The sequence below is a fragment of the Punica granatum genome, chromosome 8 (genome assembly GCF_007655135.1).
Source record: "Punica granatum isolate Tunisia-2019 chromosome 8, ASM765513v2, whole genome shotgun sequence".
Classification (NCBI taxonomy): domain Eukaryota; kingdom Viridiplantae; phylum Streptophyta; class Magnoliopsida; order Myrtales; family Lythraceae; genus Punica; species Punica granatum.
Window position 1 is genome coordinate 16646239 of NC_045134.1, and position 11985 is coordinate 16658223.

Here is an 11985-nt window from a genome sequence, read left to right on the forward strand (position 1 = left end):
AACAAACATGGGTTCAAGATGGTTTTTGAGTCAAACAAAGTTATTTTGTCTAAGTCTGGAATGTACGTAGGAAAGGGATATGTATGTGATGGGCTTTTTAAGCTCAATGTAATGACCATAATCAATAAGAATTCTGGTTCTTCTACATCTTTGATTGAGTCTCCTAATTTGTGGCATGGAAGACTAGGTCATGTTAATTATAATACTTTGCGTAGATTAATTAACTTGAATCACATACCTACATTCCAAATTGATTCACAGCACAAATGTAAAATTTGTGTTGAGGTAAAATTGACAAGATCACCCTTTCAAATGATTGAAAGGAACACCAAGTCACTTGATCTAATTCATAGTGATGTATGCGATTTAAAGTTCGCAACAACAAGAGGTGGTAATAATTATATTATTACCTTTATCGATGATAGTACAAAATACTGTTATGTATATTTGTTGAAAAGCAAAGATGAGGCCATAGAGAAATTTGTTCTCTATAAAAATGAAGTTGAGAATCAACTCAACAAGAAAATCAAGAGATTGAGGAGTGACAGAGGAGGCGAATACGTAACGCCTTTCGGGGAATTCTGTGTACAACACGGAATTATACACGAAGTGACTGCACCCTATTCACCTCAATCGAATGGTGTTACTGAACGCAAAAATCGCACGTTGAAAGACATGATGAATGCAATGATATTAAGTTCAGGATTACCTCAAAATATGTGGGGTGAAGCAATATTGTCAAGCAATTACCTATTAAATAAGGTGCCTCGAAAGAAAGGGGAAAAGACACCTTATGAATTATTCAAAGGTAGGAGACCATCCTACGATCACTTGCAAGTGTGGGGGTGCTTGGCAAAAGTAGTAGTTCCGGCACCAAAGAAAGTAAAGATCGGTCCTAAGATGGTGGACTGCATCTTTATTGGCTATGCACATAACAGTAGTGCTTATCGATTTCTTGTGCATGAATCTAAGATTCCCGATATACACAAGAACACGATAATGGAATCAAGGAATGCATCGTTCTTTGAAGATGCATTTCCATGTAAATTGAATGAGGCATCGAGTTCATCGAAACGAACCTCACATACTATGAATGATGGACTTCATGACGTAGATCATGAAAGGCATAGTTCAGATCAAGAGATTGAACCTAGACGCAGCAAAAGAGCTAGAATTGAAAAATCATTCGGGAATGATTTTCTGACATATTTGTTGGAAAAGGAATCACAAATCTATGCTGAAGCAGTGAATTCCTCTGAGGGACCTCTTTGGAAGGAGGCAATCAAAAGTGAAATTAATTCGATTCTGCGAAATCACACTTGGGAATTAGTGGATCTCCGTACTGGTTGTAAACCCTTAGGATCCACATGGATCTTTAAGAGGAAAATGAAAGCAGATGGATCTATTGATAAGTACAAGGGCAGGCTTGTAATTAAGGGATACAAGCAAAAGGAAGGCTTGGACTATTTTGATACTTATTCTCCTGTGACGAGAATAAATTCCATTAGGATGATACTTGCAATTGCAGCATTGCGTAATTTGGAAGTTCATCAAATGGATGTGAAAACAGCTTTCCTAAATGGAGATTTAGATGAAGAAATTTATATGGAACAACCCGAATGGTTCGTGGCTCCAGGACAAGAAAGGAAAGTCTGTAAATTGGTCAAGTCATTGTATGGGTTGAAACAAGCGTCAAAACAGTGGCACGAAAAATTCGATAATGCAATGATTTCTAAAGGATTTAAGATCAATGAGTGTGATAAATGTGTATACATTAAAGAAACAGAAAATGCTTACGTCATTTTATGTCTCTACGTGGATGACATACTCATTGTTGGTAGTGATGACAGAATGATCAAATCTACGAAGAATATGCTGAATTCGAGATTTGACATGAAAGATATGGGACTCGCTGATGTGATTTTAGGAATTAAAATCATGAGAACATCAGATGGACTAAATTTGAGTTAGTCACACTACATAGATAAAATTCTGGAAAAATTTACCAAAAATTATTCTGGAATTTCAAAAACTCTAATAGACAATAATCTTCATCTATCAAAGAATATATGAGAGAGTATTTCTCAGTTAGAATACTCGCGGGTCATTGGAAGTCTAATGTATCTGATGAGTTGTACTAGACCGGATATTGCATACTCGATTAGTAGACTCAGCAGATATACAAGTAATCCAAGTAAGGACCATTGGAAGGCAATTGTCAAGGTACCTAGATACCTTAGATACACTCGAGATTATGGGCTGCACTATATTAGATATCCAGCTGTTCTAGAGGGGTACAGTGATGCAAACTGGATATCTGATATAACGGATTCGAAATCCACTAGTGGATATGTGTTTTCACTAGTAGGTGCAGCAGTTTCATGGAAGTCCTTGAAACAAATTGTTATCGCTAGGTCCACAATGGAATCTGAGTTTATTGCTCTAGATAAATGTGGAGAAGAAGCTGAATGGCTGCGCCATTTTCTAGAGGACATTCCTTAATGGGAAAAACCTGTGCCACCAATTTGTATCTACTGTGACAGTCAAACGGCAATTGGAAGGGCACATAGTAATATCTATAATGGTAAGTCTAGACATATACGTCGTAGACACAACACCATTAGACAACTGATCTCAACTAGAATTATCTCTATTGACTACGTGCGGTCAAAGGATAATATAGCGGATCCGCTAACCAAAGGGTTATGTAAAGAGCAGTTTGAAAAGTTGTCAAAGGGAATGGGTCTAAAGTCCATTAGAGGAAAGGTTTTATAGCAGATACCCAACCTAGCTGACTGGAAATCCCAAGATCTAGGTTCAATGGGACAACCAAGTTATAGAACCGAATTAAATCACTGTGGGGGGAAAAATCCCTGGACCATTCCTTGATGAAACAGTGATAAACGGATAAGGCTAGCAATTTAAAATTGCTTTAATGATATGTGAAATCACTTATGTGAGAGAAAAGTGGGGCCGCTTTAAAGGAGAATTTCTATGGACTTAATTCTTTAGAAACTCTCGCAGAACCAGGATGGTGTTCTATGGCAAAAATGGGCACAACTATGAGAACCAAAGGAAGTCAGTTGACTCCTGTGTGAGGTGTGTGATATCTTTACACAAAACAACGGAACAATTCAAGGACTTCGTGTCTATTGGACTGCTAGTAAAGTACATGCATTTTCACAAGGGAAGGTTCAAGGGTGGTGACACCTACTTATCTTATACAGGTTCAACTGGTGAACACTATCTACGAGTCAAAACAAAACAATTTCCATTCATGTGAGGGATTGTTGGAAATTATGACTAATGGGTGAATGAGGAAATTGTTCACAAACTAATGACTCTTGATTTTCTTAGTGGTTACAAAAAATGAATAGATTGCATTCATGAATAATCAAATACCATTAACACATATATTGAATATATGTGAGTTATTCCCCATAAAAGGAGAATAGGAAGAGTCATGGAAGGATGGAACCCGTAATCTATAAAGGCACATGCATCAAATTAAATCAAGAGAGCCTCCTGCTTTAATTTGCTTCCTGTAGCCGATTGGAAAAGGAAAAGAAAAGTCTTCCCTTGGTTGCAATTCCCTAGAAAAGAACAACTTCCTTTTACTGAGATCAAAAAGAAATTGCACGAATGATTCAACCTCAAAAGTGTTCACGCTTCTCTTCGAGTTCGCTGAAACGTTGCTGTTTGTGATGCTGCTTCACTTGTTGCCGTTTTACCCTGGGAAACGATTGTCCACATGACCTCAAGCACCCAGGAGGGGACAATTCTGTTTCAAGGGATTTGTGTCTAACACAGGACTCGGCTCTCTCGTATCTTTCGATTTCGCCTTTGTTTTGGTTTGAATTTCCAAGTTCTTACACTAGTGAAATTCAGTTAATCTTATAGCATTCTATTTGTCTGAATAGCTATTTGAATTATCGTTCAATTTTTTGTGACTTATTACGGCTAATTATAATTTTGTTTACACCACTTTACGCTTTCATCAATTGTCCTCCCCAGCAAGGACGTGACATGCCTTCTAATATGATCATAAGGATCAGACTTGCCATCATAAGGGGTGATTTGGGGAACGAGAACCTTCGCTGGACTTCAGTGCTCATAATTTCTTGTGACAATGGAGAGGTCATGCTAGAGTTGAACAAAGGGACCCCAATCTTATTCTTCTCAGCCTCAGCGATACATTCTTCGATCATCTTGTTGATCTCTTCAGAGGTCATATGGACCTTCAGCAGAGCGTTACTCGGAGGCAATTGAGCAGGGGGTGAATCACTCTCTCTTATAAGGCTTTTTTCTACTTCTCAAGTGATTCTGAATGCTCTGATTGTGCTTGATCCTCCTTCTGCTCTGAGGCTGTAACCTGGGTGCCTAGCATCTCTTTGAAATCTAGCTTGGCGGTTCAATCCTCGCAACGGCGAACCATGGCCAAAACCGCCTCTCTAGTGTCCGGAGAAAGGGCATCCAATAACTGCTGATCGAGGTTCAGCTAAGATTGATTCCCCTTTCCTCCTCCGGCCGTCTCCTGTGGACCACTGCCGCCAATAGGCTAACTAGAAGCCTACTGGCTCCTACTTTCTCCACGGGCAGCCATGGAATTGGCTTGACTACGAGTTAACACCATCTTAGGTCTTCCACGAACAAAATCAGGGAACGGCAAAAGATTAGACTTTTAGTGCCATTCCCATAGACAGTGTCAATGGTACAGACTTGAAAATATAGTCCAATCCACGTGCAATCCTTGTGATTGTTGGTGAAGATAGATCCTTGAGCCATAAACCACAAAAACCTGCACAAAGGGAGATTGGGGGTGGTGTTCCGATACAGCAGAAAGACAAACCTCACAATTCAAGATTATTGTTACAATTAGAACTGAACTTTGCAGTGGTTTCAGTAACAATTCCCACCCCTGGCTTTTTAATTTTATTTTATAATATTTTAATTAATACCATTGAAGAAGTTAATGGGGATTTGACGGTAGGGACTAAAGTAATAGAGAAAAGTGTAATGTTGAGGGCATTATTGATGACTTGGAAAGGTTAGGAATGAAATTGATGGCTACCCCCATCGATAGAGAATAAATTGTTAGTTTACTCTATTTACAAAAACATATTTTCTAAATAATTATAGGAATATTTCCTAAGTAATTATAGGAGTTTGTGTAATAAAAGCGACCGATATTTTAATTACATGAACGTAGGAGATTCCTTTTTTTTTTGTGCTTGAAGTCGTCCGAAAATAGGTGTTAACTATATGGGAGAAATGTACATGAAAAACAAATATATAAAGTTATACACAATCTGCGGCTAGTTTACAAAATATGTGATCATAACTACTAATATAGATGAGATATGATTCTGACTAACACTAATTTATGATTGTCAGCACCTCGTTTTAACCCGACTCGATTAAGAAATCAGTCGGGAGCACAAGAAAGGGTCACTAACCAAAATCATACTATTTTTATTTTATTTTTTAGGAAAGAGGAGATATGAAAAAAAATTAATTTCTCATGTTTTGAAAATACTTTCATGTAAATTTTCAAGAGAAAAATATTTCTTGGTACTTAAAAAACGCTTTTAAATTTATTTATACCAGGAAATACATGGAAAAGGGTCAAAATGAGGTTCCTAGCGAGTTTAGGGACAAAGCATCCTTTGAGCTTTTGGAACTAAGTCCAACAGAACTCAGTTAAACTCAGTTCCATTTTTAAGAAAAGCTGAGAAAGGTGCCTGTGAGTAGTAAGCACGCGAAAGGTGGCTCGCGTGGTTAGTAACCATGCCGAAGATTAACTGGCAGCTTCTGCACGCATTTCCACAAAAAATAACTTTTTAACCCCTAATAGTTTAGAAAAATAGCAAAATGACCCCAACCCCTCTTCTCCAATAAATAGATGGTGGATTTTCAGCATTAGGGACTTTCGGCTCCCACTCATGAGCTGAAATTGACCTACATTCCCCCATATACACCTTGCGCTTGGTTTTTCTAACAATTGTCTTGTAGGATCTCGATCGGGAAGAGGCTCCAAACCCAAGAAGGCGTCTCCTCTCTTGTCATTCCTTGGGGAACTTGATGCAAATCGTAGCACAACTTCAAGGGATCTTGTTCAAGTTCCAATTGGACTGGTTACGCGAGCACGAACAAAAAAGTTTAAAGATGTACTCAACATGCCTGATTCAAGAGGTTTTGGCTCAAGCAAATTCGTAGAGGCCCATTGGACATGAACCACGTGATCAATGAAGATGCATCAACATGACTCAAGTTCTAGAAGATTTCAGCCAAGTCTACGATGCAGAGGATTAATCCATGATAATGCCATTTTTTAGAAGTTTCTAGAATATTTGTTGAAGATCAACAAAAGATATCATCAGATTTGGTTAAAGTTTAAATCTCATTGAGATATTTTAGGAATATTTAGATTTCATATCTTTATAGATTAAGTCATATCTCTATATATACTTCAGATTTTATTTTCCTTACTTTACGAGAAGATATGACCAGATTATGATTAGTATTGGTCTATATATACTCATCTTAGTCAATTTTTTAAAGACAGGAACATTCAGCAAATTGTGAGAGTATTCTCTTTGATTCTTGAAGAACTAATTCGAACTTATCAGAAATTTTCGTGGCGTTCATCATCGAATTATCAAACGGATTTCCACCACCGTCTGTGGCGTCTTCCTATACTGAGATTCTTGTTTCGCAATAAATAACGGGTTGAGGTCAGTTATACTAAGGTTCTTGTTTATATCATAAACAATGGGTCGAGGGTTTGTCAATCAATTCTGATTATAGAACGATCCTGGGATCATTTTGTTGTCGGGTCCCGTCATTCTTGGCAAGAATCACATCAGAACCCCACTCGAATCTGTCCACCTCTCCTTGCTACTCCTTTAAGGAGATATTCCTAGAGATTTACACCGCTCCGGCTCATTCCTTAGGTATAATTTTTAAAACCCGAGGTCGGATGTGAGAGAAATGCTTAACCGGATTTTTACTGAAATTTGGAGATAAATTCATGTAACTAATAAAGGGTCATAGGTTGTTAGAAAATAGGTAGTTAGGCCTCAAGGAGGTGTTTATATTTGATAAATGTATTGATTGTTCGGTTTTTGCTTAGAAAAGTAGAGAGATGAAAGGAGAGAGTATGTTCATCATATATAATCGTTAGAACCAACCTCTAGGGCCGATCTCAACTCAGACATTTCATTAGTGTGTTTTGGGTGCTAGGGACTTGATTTTTGAAACTTTTTCGCGTTTTCAGTTTGGTCATGTTGAGAGTTTAGATCTCACATGAAAAAATTAAAAAGATTCTAATGGGTTTATAAGTGATTAAGTACTATAACCTACCAGCTCAAATTTTTGGATTGAATCGCTAATAAGTCTAGTGGAATTTTACTTGGTATCAGAACAGGTTATGTTTCCACGTCCCGTATGGGCATCACCACGCTAAGTCTAATGTCTCTTTGTGAGGGCAGCCAATGTGTGTGCCATTGTTGGCCCGAGTGTGGCCTGGTCTAGTTTCGCCAAGAGTGCACTTCATGTTATTCAGGCACAAGTGTGTAACTCGTGGTTAGTTTAGTTTGTCCCCCTTCACCCTAGCACGAAAGATGATGTCCGACTCGTGATCAGTTGTTGAGGGTGGGTATTTAAGGGCACGTGGCATGTGATGAACCATACGTTTTCACGGAAGATCGAGTGCTAAGAGTTTAGATTTTACATGGAAAAATTTAGAAGATTATAATGGGTTTATAAGAGATTAAGTACCACAATCCACCAGTTCGAGCTTTTGTGTTGGATATAGGCCAAATCGCTAATAAGTTCAGTGGAATTTTACTCAATTTTTTAAAATTTCTATCCGATCTTCAAATCAGCCTCGGACCTCTTATAAGGCTTCCCATGAGTCTTCAAGTCCATTTAGATCAGTCCCGATCTTTTTTGGGAGTCACAAATCAGTCCGCCCCATTTTTCAAAAATGGGGAATACTAAATCTTATGAGTCTTCAAGTCCGTTTATTAGGAATACTAATTTTTTCCATGTGTCTACTATAATTCATCGCCGTCGAAATAGGATTTCGGCACTTCGGAACTCGGTTAGCGAATGGATCACTAACAACATATCTCTCAGAGCCTTGATCCAATCTCACTTTCAACAGCTATTCAGCTGCGACAAAACCTTCACCCTTCTGGCTACACCTGACTTCCCGGGCTGGTCAAGAACCTTAGACCCCGCTAAGGCTACCTCCCTTCTCCGTCCTGTACTGAGTGAGGACATTACCGCTGCCCTTTTCTCCATCAAGCCTTACAAAACACCAAGACCGGATGGTCTCCACGCTTGCTTCCACTAGAGGTGTTGGGACATCGTTGGGCCCTCAGTCCAACAAGCTATCTTTCAGTTCTTCAACTTAGCTACTTTGCCTGATGGTGCTAACCATACCCTAATCTCACTTATCTCGAAGCACAACTCACCATAAACCATCTCACAATACCGCCCTATTAGCCTTTGTAATACCATCTATAAAATCATCTCCAAAATACTAGTGAGAAGGATGCATCGCCTCCTTGATGACCTCATCTCGCCTTTCCAGTGCAGCTTCTTGCCTGGTAGAAGAGTCGCTGATAATGTTATCCTACTTTAGGAAGTTATGCACTCATTCAGGAAATGCAAAAGGAAACGGGGAATTTTGTTCTTAAACTAGATTTGGAGAAAGCCTCTGACCGTCTTGAATGGCCCTTCATACGTAAAGTCCTTCAGCACTTTTGTTTCCCGAATGCTTGGACTAACTGGATAATGGCATGTGTGACTTCTACCTCGACTTCCATTCTGCTTAATTGCAGCTGCCTAGATCCCTTCATGCCCTCCCGTGGAATCCGACAAGGGGATCCCATTTCTCCCTACCTCTTCATCCTTTGCACGGAATATCTAGTCAACCTCATTGAAGACAAACTGTGCTCAAGATCTTGGCAGGGAGTTAGGCCAGCTTGTGGTAGCCTCTGTCTAACACACTTTCTTTTCGCCGATGATATTCTCTTAATGGCACCACCACTCCTAACACAAGCAACTCTGTCAAAATTGTCCTTGACTCCTTCTGCAAAGATCAGGTATGAAGGTCAATCTGGAGAAATCTAAACTTCTCTTATCCAAGAACACATCCAGGGCTCAACGAGAAAAAACCTGCTCTATATTGAACATCCGAGAAATTGAAGACCTCGGGAAATACCTGGGATTCCCCATTGGCCTTTCCCCTTACAAAGCAAAAGACTTCAACTTTGTTGTTGAAAAGGTCCGTGCCAAACTCGCAGGTTGGAAATCCAACATGTTGTCCATGGCAGGCCGAGCTGTACTCATAAACTCAACCTGCGCAGCTAGGGCTGGCAATATTTCACACGACACGATAACACGACACGGATACGACACGGAGTTAAACGGGTTTGGGTTGGACATTTTTTATAATCGGTCTAAACGGATCCAGCCCGTTTAAACACGATTAATAAGCGTGTCTTATCGGGTTGAACACGTATAACCCGATTATACACGATTAAACCTGTTTATTTAAACATGTTTAATCGTGTTACTATAATCATGTAACTCATTAACTCGTTTATGTATTTGGATTTACCAAAATATCCTCATGTAATCCTAACTTCCTAAGTCCCTAACCTAATTTCATTTCCTTTCTTTCATCCAATCCAACACATGTCGTGTTAACGTGTAAACATGTCGTGTTAACGTGTTCGGATAAGCGAGTTAATTGGATAAACATGTCGTGTTAATGTATCCGAGTAACTGAGTTGATCGGATAAACAAGTTGGTTTAACGTGTTCTGATAACGTTTATAATCGTGTCGTATATACGTATACCTATTATGACACGTTTCGATAAACGGGTTTAAACGTGTCTAAACGGGTTGACACGGATATAAACGTGTCGTGTATGGGTTTCCAAAACCTAACTCGTTTAATAATCGTGTCGTGTACGGGCTATGACTTCGATGACACGAACCCGTTTAGACACGACACGACACGAATTGCCACCCCTATGCGCAGCCATCCCTTCCTACTTCATGCAATGCTCACGGCTTTTGAAAACTACTCTCTCTAGCCTAGATAAGATCAACTGAGACTTCCTATGGGGACCTACATCCGACAAAAAGAAGCTGCACCTTGTATCTTGGGAAGTTATCATGCTACCTAAAGCTATGGGAGGCTTAGGTATCCCCAACATGGACAACCACAACAAAGCCCTCCTTGGCAACCTCGTCTTCAAAGCATCAACCTCCCACGACCCTTGGGCTTGCCTCCTCCGTCACCAATTCGCAACAAGCAACCCAACCAGACTTCGTCGAGGCTCCAGCAACTGGAAAGCTATCACTGTCGGTATGGACGTTTGGAACAAAGGAGACAAGTGGCTAATTGGCAACGGAGAATCTGCTAGCTTCTGGAACGACCACTGGATTGGTGATTCACCGCTTAAGTGCCTCATACAGGGACCATTACCTGCCCAGGAAGAGCTTAGATTGGGTAGCTCCGTTCTCTCACGACAAAGGACTTGGGATTTCTCCTCCATTCCCTTTGAACTGCCCAAAGCGATCCGAGACTCCATCCAAGGCCTCCCCATCGGCCTCAGACATGACATTCCAGACTCAATTATTTAGGGACCTTCTCGAGATGGCAACTTCACCAATAAGTCTGTCTATATCCTCCAGCTTGATCAACATGACAACCCAGAAGATGAATGGGATTGGTTATGGAAATGTCCAACTCTCCCTCGAATACATTACTTCATTTGGTTGTCCATTAGAGATCGACTTCCCACAGCAAACCTCCTTCCTCACCGAGGTCTTGCTATCTCACCCTTCTGCCCAAGATGCCTTTCAGATCTGGAAACCATTGATCATATTCTTCGGTACTGCACTATAGCACAATCCTTTTGCATAACATGATGATCCCGACCTCTAAGTTGGGCACCTTTTCATCACCTGTTAAGGATTGGATCCGCTACAAACTCTCCTTTTCCCAACTGTCCCACCTCAATATTCCTTGGGGTGTACTCTTTGCCTTCGCTATATGGAACCTTTGGAAAAACAGGAACTCTCTTCTCTTTTCTTCAAAACCTCTCCATAGTAACCTCATCGAGCACACCATTCATGTTTCAGCAGAGTTCTATGCATCCCAACCCATTTCTACCGCAACTTCTAGCTCGAGCATCCAAGTCAACTGGGAGCCACCACCTGATGGGTTTCACAAACTTAACTCAGATGGTTGCTCCAAAGGTAACCCGGGCATAGCTGAAGAATGGGGCCTCATCCGAGACTCTTTAGGCAGATGGGTTAGAGATTACCAGATGAATCTGGGAAGCATAAGAAGCCTAGCGGCTGAACTCAAAGCCCTTCGGCAAGGACTGATTGTTACACAACAATGTGGAGTTCGATGCTTAATTGTCGAGCTAGATGCCAAGCTAATCCTCAGCTGGGTATGGGGAAATTCCTCCAACAAGGTTCTAACAAATTTGATTGATGACTGCAGGACTCTTTGCTGCAATTTTGAGGCCATAATCCCAAGACATAACTACAGAGATGCCAAAAAGTGTGCCGACCATCTCACTAATTTAGGAGTTGAATTACCGCATGAACTTGTTATTCTACCCCACCCCCCATCCTCTATTAGGAAGCTCTTACTCGAGGACTTAATGGGGCATACGACCCCAAGATTTGTAAGCACTTCGTGCACGAACGATTAATTCTTAATGCATCTGCTTTTTTCACCAAAAAAAAACTTGAAAAAAATAATAAATGGACATCTTAGACAATTAGAGTACCAATTAGAGCGGGTTATTAGTTTGCGGACTTCTAACTCGTTATAGAAACCTGGAATCAAATTCTTTGAACCGTAGACCAATAAAAACCTAGGTGGTTGGTAGAATGCTCCACGGGTAACTTAATTTTCTAGTTAGCCGGAATTAACTAGTGGTAAC